This window comes from Felis catus, chromosome B1, assembly GCF_018350175.1.
Source record: "Felis catus isolate Fca126 chromosome B1, F.catus_Fca126_mat1.0, whole genome shotgun sequence".
NCBI lineage: Eukaryota > Metazoa > Chordata > Mammalia > Carnivora > Felidae > Felis > Felis catus.
The window spans coordinates 153,671,404-153,679,765 of record NC_058371.1 but is presented as its reverse complement, the minus strand read 5'-3'; the positions used below and the strand labels follow the sequence as shown (position 1 = coordinate 153,679,765).

General features: G+C 31.5%; 1 non-coding gene across 1 annotated transcript; it reads left to right on the top strand.

Annotated features, from left to right (window-relative positions):
- The first annotated feature begins 1,532 nt into the window (after positions 1-1,532).
- Positions 1,533-1,649, top strand: LOC111560249. The gene has a single exon (XR_002742007.1). It is a non-coding gene; the product is annotated as a U5 spliceosomal RNA (small nuclear RNA).
- The last annotated feature ends 6,713 nt before the right edge of the window (positions 1,650-8,362 follow it).

Here is an 8,362-nt window from a genome sequence, read left to right as displayed (position 1 = left end):
TGTTTCAAAACAATAGGAAAATTGTTGTATAGACCTAGATTAAAGTGTTACAGGTAAGACTCTTGCGTTATTTATTACTAAATATATAGATCATCTTTGTAAAGGTAATGTTAATTGCTATTTTTATTCTTTACCAGTTAATGTTATTATCCTGAAGCTATTGAAAATTATGCCATTATTAGTTTTTATTTTTTATTGCAGTAAAACAAACATAACACAAACTTTGTCATTTTAAGAAGTGAAAGCAAGGGCTTAGATATTTGCGTGTGTTCAGCAGCATTATTCACAGCAGCCAAAAGATGGAAGCAATCTAAGTAGCCAATGATGACTGAATGAACAGCAAAAATAAAAATAAAACATAAAAGAGTGGAATATGCATACAATGGAATATGATTCAGTTTCCTTTCAAAGGAAGTTTCCTTTAAAAAGGAAGGAAATCTTGACACTACAACATAGATTAACCTTGAAGACATTATACTACTTTCTGAGACTATAAACAAACTACTTCACAAAAGCACAATCATTGTATGATTCCACTTATATGAGGTTCCTAGAGTAGTCAAATTCATAGAGATAGAAATTAGAATGGTGGTTTCCATGAACTATTTTGAAATTATTTTCAGCTATTTAAAAACTTCTTTTAACTTAAAATAGTAAAAATCATAAATTTTATAATATGTATGTTTTATTTCAATAAAGAAGAAAAAAATAACTTCAAATCATTTTTAAGTGTTCAGTTCTGTGACATTAAGTACATTTACTTCGTTGCACAACTACAATCACCACTAATCTGCAAGACTTTTTCATCTTCCAAAGATCAGTCTCTGCAACTATTAAAAAATAACTCCCCTTTCCCCCATCCCCCTTATCTATCTATCTATCTATCTATCTATCTATCTATCATCTATCTATATCTACCTACCTACCTACCTACCTACCTATGTATCTATCATCTTCTATCATCTATCTCTCTATCATGTATTTCTATCTACCCAACATCTATTTATCTGTTCAAACCACAAAACATTGTTTATATTTAAACTGTCAATATTTAAATATTTTCTTTCCTTCTCATTCCTTACTTTCTTACTGCATCTTTTCCATTTAAATAATTTTCCTTTGGTCACCAGAAAACCCCTTAGTACACCCTTTGGTGCTGGTGGGCTGGTATCAAATACTCTCCATTTAAATTTTCATTATTCTTTTTACTGGACATATTATTTCACCTTCATTCCCCAAATATATTTTGTTGGCTATTAAATTTCGTGTAGGTTGTCATTTAATTTTAGCATTTTGAAGATAAAATGAAATTGCATTGGCTTCCATTGTTTGTGTTAAAAAGTTAACTGTTAGTGTAGTTAAGAATCCTCAGAGGATAATATATATTTCACTGTTACTTAGATATTTTACTATGATATGTCTAGATGAGAAATTTATTTTTTTTAATTTTTTATCCTTTGTTATATATTTTAATATTCTTGATTTTGCCTGATGTATTCTATTTCTTTAAGCCATTAGTTTCTCAAAGTTCAATACTCTGGTTTCTCTTCAGATCGCATAAATCTTTCTCCTTTTACTAAAGATTTCCGTGGAGAGTTTCTCAAAGTTCATTCCTCCCCATTCTCTTTATCTTTCTGGAACTCCAGTTGCATATGTAGACCTTCTCCATTCTCTTCACTATTTCCACCTTACATCTTTTCATGTTTTAATACATGTCGTTTCTTCTGGGCTATTTTCTTTTTCATGAATTCACTTTTCAGCTATGTCTTATCTATTAAAACTATATGTTGAGTTATTTAATCAATTATTGTATTTTTCATGTTTATATTTGTTTTGTAACTGACAAATATTTTTATATAGAGTCCTTTGCTAATGATATTAACATGTATTTAATATTCTTAAACACAGTAAACCTACTTACAAAATCTATATCTGCTAATACCAATATTTGAAGGTCTTATGGATCCATTGTCTTTCTTGTTGGTGGTTATTTTTATATATCTCGCATCCTAACATACCTATTTTTTTTTCATACATGAAATATGTTCTATTGTTTGACTGGAAGCTAAGGATAATGCTATCTTCCTTTGTCAAGTTTGGTAAATGTGAAGTCTGGAATCCTGTTAATCCTTTTTCTGGTACTAAGTTGATTCAAAGCTGTACTAAAGTCTCTAGTCAGGGTCCTTCACTTTCATGTAACCCTTGTTCCTAGAGTACAACTCTTCAAGATCCCATTCCAAAGTCTAAATCATTGGCCACCTCACATCCTCAAACTCTCTGGTGGTTCCGAGATTGCAATGTTACGTCCATTTTCAGCCTTTTGGCTGCCTCATCCAAAAATAGCAAATGCTCCCTGAGAAAAGCAGCCTCAGAACAGAATCTCATTCCTGGATGTAATCTCTGGATTCTGCCTTCTCTTGAATCTTGACTCAGTGATTATTTAACAGGCAGTTAAATAATGTCTATATAGTTAGCTAATATCTTTAGTGTGTGTGTATGTGTGTATGTGTATGCAGTGTGACAAACACACAGCATCATGTAACATTTTATAACTCTTCCATCGAACTTACATATGGTAAATTGGCAAAGATTATTTTATTTTGTTTATTTTATTTTTTAAATGTTTACTTTTGAGAGAGAGAGAGAGCAAAAGCAAGGGAGGGGAAGAGAGAGAGAGAGAGAGGGAGACACAGAATCTGAAGTAGGCTCCAGGTCTGAGCTGTCAGCACAGAACCCAATGTGGGGCTCAAACCCACTAACCATGAGGTCATGACTTGAGCCAAAATCAGACGCTCAACTGACTGAGCCACCCAGGTGCCCAAAGATTAAAGAGAAATGTAACAAATATGCCAACATATAATATACAAATGGTAAGTGACCCTATGTGAAAGAATGAAAAAAAATTTCCTTAAGGTAAAAATCAAACTAGAATTCAGGTAAAATATCATTATGACATGAATTATAACAATTTATTGACTAATAAGCCAAATATGCTTTCATGTGTATTTATTCTTGAGAAAGAGAGAAAGTGGCAGAGTGCAAGCAGGTGATGGGCAGAGAGAGAGAGGGAGAACAGAATGTGAAGCAGACTGCAGGCTCTGAGCTCTCCGGACAGAGCCTGACGTGGGGCTGGAACTCACGAGTCATGAGATTATGACCTGAGCCGAAATCAGATGCTTAATTGAGTGAGCCACCCAGGCGTCCGAAGCCAACTATGCTTTAAAAGAGGGATATTCATTTTTTCATGTGTGTCAGATCTGTAACTTAAATAACAGGAATTATACACAATGTTGTTATTTTCAAACATAGAAGTAGAGAAAGTTGAATAAAGAATTCTATTTACTTTAAAATGACTAATTAATGTATAAATAACTTTTGAAAGTATTAATTTTTAACTTATTTATTCACATAATTTTGATAATCACTTTCATAGTGAAATTCAAACAGTAATGTCCATATTTATGTCTTATTTTATAATAACCTTTTAAACCAATTTCCTTAGCATGGTTGATCAGATACACATACACACACACACGTACACATAACTTTACGTATATGTTAATTTTAATTGACTTAATCACTTGGAGCAAGGGCTCATGAAACTAAAATTATGTCAAATCCAAACTCTAATAACTTTTATTCCATACAAATTTAAAAATACTTAGTGTCATTATTGGCAAAAGAATGCAAATAAAACACACTTGCTTACAAGAATCAGTTGCAAATATATATATTTATATTTATATATACATGTATATACAAGCGTATATGTACATATATATACACACACTAATATGAGTAAATGCATACATAAAAATATGTATATATTTGCAAATTTGTACCACACATTAAAACAGTATGTGTGTAGGGGCACCTAGGTGGCTCAGTTGGTTGAGTGTCCAACTCTTGATTTTGGCTCAGGTCATGATCCGAGGGTCATGAGATCGAGCCCCATGTGAGGCTCCACACTGACAGTGGATCCTGCTTAAGATTTTCTCTACCTCCATGTGCCCCTTTCCCTGGCTTGCATGTGCTCTCTCTTTCTCCCTCTAAAAATTAAAAAAAAAATAGTATGTGTGTATAGACTTTTTTAGTGTTTTAAATTTTGACTGGTTTTGTACTTTTGAGATTTTGCCAAAAGAAATATAAACAAGAAAAACAGAATGATCAATAAATCAAGATATAGACCACAAAAAAGTCAATATTCAAAGTATTATCAGAATATTTTACAGAATATATACTGCATTAAAATTCCTACACTTTGTTTTTTGTCTTGAAAAACTAAACATGGATATTCTGCCACAGAAGTCAATAAATTCTTACACATATGTTTTCAGGATTTCCTTTTATATATAAAGCAATTACTTTAAAGTCTGTAGTTAAAATGTGACTGAAGCAGAGACAAATAATTGTCCTAAACTCATTTTTGCTGCCATTTAATACTCAGGATTAAATAATTGATGAAAGTATGCTTACTGAAGAAGCACTAAGTAGTACTTTGTACAGGCATTTAAATTCCTCTGACTTCTCATTCATCCACATTTCTAAGCAAGATGATTTATGCAGAATGTTTTGAATTATAATAATGCAGACCTAAGAAATCAAGGTAATAGTGTATCCCCTAATTACAACACCACTCCAACTATCCAATGCAAATTCTTCCTCCTTTCATTGGGAATGGGTTTACACAATTAGAAATTATCTTTATAACATTAATATAACATCTAAATTATAGCATGTCATGAAATGATAGTGCTAGGAATGAGGCTCTCCAGAAATTAATTTTGGCCTAAAAAAATTACACACAGAATGATAATACATGGATTGAATTTTTGTCATATCTAATTTTAAAAACAATATTTTAGAAAAATAATATAACATATTTTAAAATCTGTGCCAAAATCTTTAAAGGAATACCAATAAATTAAAATGTGTAGTGACTTCAGAGGAAAATTCTTACAATTTCAAACAATTATTATTGTTTAACCCTTAATAACATTTTAACTTGTCTACCCATAATCATTCATAATTTAATTTTAATTTTAATATTTCCAAAAATAGTCCCTGAAAACCAACAATGATTTATGTTACAGAATTTAACAACATATTAAGCACCTGTTCTTTGTGACGTAGATTTTGAAACCAGAAAGACTTGGTATCAAATGCCATCTTATAAATGGTGTGCTTAACAGTTTCAGTGTGGTGGTTTCATTTCTTTAAGCTTCATGTTCTTCGACTTAAAATGAAAATAATAAATTCCAAATAACATGGCTGCTAAATGAATTTGTTGAGAAATATCTTAATGGTTGGCAGAGAAACAGCATTTGAAAAAAATGATTTATGACCATTATTACAGATGATTATTAGATATGTACTCAGATTATTCTGGAGAGAATACATTTTTAGTAAAATTGTATATTAGTCTAATGATTTGGCTGGACGTTCAGAAAATATACTCAAAGATTTATATTATATAGCTCTGAGCAATTTTTTATCATTCATTTGTTTTCAAAATGATTTAATATTGTGTTAGCTACTAAATATTAGCAATTTTAAGCAGAGCCACATGGCATAACTCATTTCTTCTTTTGTAAGCTAAATAATATTATATTTTCTTGTTATGGAAATATTGTTAAAATCTGTTAAAATATCTTTAAAAATATGAAGAAAGACATTTAATCTATATCCAAAACACTAATTATTGCCATCCTGTTGTGTGTGTGTGTGTGTGTGTCTTTTCCTTTCTTTACACATATTCATTTACAGATCTTTATTTATGCAAAGACACTAGATATGTATTTTGTGAAATATTCAAAATAAAGATTGGAGATGAATAAAATTCCTCTAAGCCAGATAGAACAAGGTAATGACAAAAAAAGATTGGACATTAGGTGTTCTTGTGGTATCAGACATATAGCAAATAAGCAGTTCATAACTAGGAAGAATTATTTTGGTTAGTCACGTCATACTCAGTTTGTACATTTAACAAAAAATAGACAAATAAGGGGGCCAGTAATATAGAAATGCAAGCGTCTAGGAAATGGCAACAGTGACCTAAAATCAAATGCATACTGTGGTAAGGTCCCCTCCCTGAAGAATGAAAACAAAAACAAAACAAAACAAAGCACCTCAAGTCAACATAAGACCACTTAATCAGACTACATGTTTGTGTGTTACCATATATGGGAGACAAAGAAGTAGAAAATGTATAAAAAAAAAAAAAAAAAAAACACCACCTGTCCTTCTGTGCTCAGTTCTTCCATAGGAACCCAACTGAGCAGTGAGGACACAAAGTTGCTAAGGGGAAAAAAAAAAAAAAAAGCCTTCCGTCATGACTCTCTGTGAGAATCCTGTTACAATACTGTGAGAAAAGAAGTTGTCACTGGATAAAAACCAAACAAATCAAAAGAAAATAATTTCAAATGCTCAATTCTATGTGACCAAAAACAATAAAAGATATGAGAAGAGATACAGAAAGCTTAATTGAGTCATATGCTATTTATGCTGAAATAGCATAAGGCTAAGTTACAAGGAAGATGATGGGATACTTGGTAGAAAATTAATGTATTTTGGGCAGTATTAAGAATAAATTGGAGAAGTATAATTTTTTAAATATATACTGATAATTAGTCTATTACAAAATGAAATTATTAAACCTTCCATTTCATTACCTATCTCAAAGGTAAATACATAGGTATGCATTTATCACATTAAATAGTTTTACAAATCCAGATTATTAGTTTTTTAATTTTTGATTGTCTTCTAAATGTTATTTTTAAAGAAGTCACGATATCTGAGAACATTCTTGAAAATCACAGGTAGACATAAGTCGATGTTATGTTTTTCTTTATATGTGTATTAAAAAACAAATCTTCCTTATATTCCATGGTCTACCTTTCAATATGTGAAGGAATACAATTTTTTTCAGAAAGGAATTTCATGTAGGTATAGCATCATCAATTTACAGAAGACTCCCATTACATCATGAATATTATTTTGAATAGATATTTCAGAAATGTGACAAGAGATCCAAGCTAGAATGATGTCAACTACAAGAAATAATATGTTCAATGTCTACCCCTTGCTTAGCCTAACTGCCCCTCCATTTCTACCTCCATAAACAATGCAGCTTGGCCAGAATTTGAGAGCTTTTCCCTGAGTGAAGTTTGAAAGGGATAAAAATATCATAATGAATGTCTTATAATTTTACTCTATCATCTATGCTGTTAGTTACTGGTTTGTTGGTTTTGTATTTTACCTGTTATTGACCCCATCTTTACTGGTATGTTTTCATTGAAAAAATATCACCTCCATCTTGATAATAACGAATACAAAGAGAGTCCAATAAGTGAAACCCATTCATACTCTCATCTTACCAAAAAATCAAAACAAACAACCACAATAACAAAAATAGTGAACCATATTGAGAAATATAAATTAAGTACAACTTAAATGTTCCATATTTAAAAAAAAAATTAACGTTTATTTATTTTTGAGAAGAGAGAGACAGAGCATGAGCGGGGGAGGAGAGAGAAACAGGGAGACACAGAATCTGAAACAGGCTCCAGGCTCTGAGCTGTCAGCACAGAGCCCTACGTGGAGCTTGAACTCACAGACCTCGAGATCATGACCTGAGCCGAAGTTGGATGCTTAACCAATTGAGCTATCCTTAATGTTCCATATTTTTAAAGTTACCTGGACTCCAGGAAATAGAAGGGGCAGACAAGGGCACTGTAATTAACTGGGTGTGGGGAACTATGTTTCTCCAGGCCAGAGAAATAATCTAGATCCATGTCCATAAATGTCATTAACATGTCACCTGCTATAGAACATTTGAAAATTATGTAATCTCTTTGGCTCTTGTTTGTGTCCTGTACATAATTAAAGTAATAATGAAAACTAAAGAACATTCCAGGGAAGGATTCAATAAGATAATCTAGACAAACCATTTACACATTATAATAATGAGAAGTTTTGTAAGATTTCTGTGTATTGCATTATATGATGTTTAGTCTGGTAATGGTGTGTAATAGTCCATTATTTATCATTTATTTATTCACCCACTTGTTCATGTCCTACATTTGGATATAATCTTCATGAAGCATGTACCAATCTTGTTCTCTCTTTGATTTCTAGAATCTGGGAACGTGTTTTGCATTAATGAAGTTCAAAGACTGACAGAAGGATAGGAAGATGGTTATTAGATTAAAACAGAAAAATGATAGGAACTGGATGACAGTTGCAGCACTGAAAATGAAAATGGGTTGAAAGACAATATTAACGTTTTGAGATAAGATGATTAAAGCAAAAAAAAAAGTGTGGCCACTGATTTGATATTAATGCTGAAGTAGAAGAATGAGAC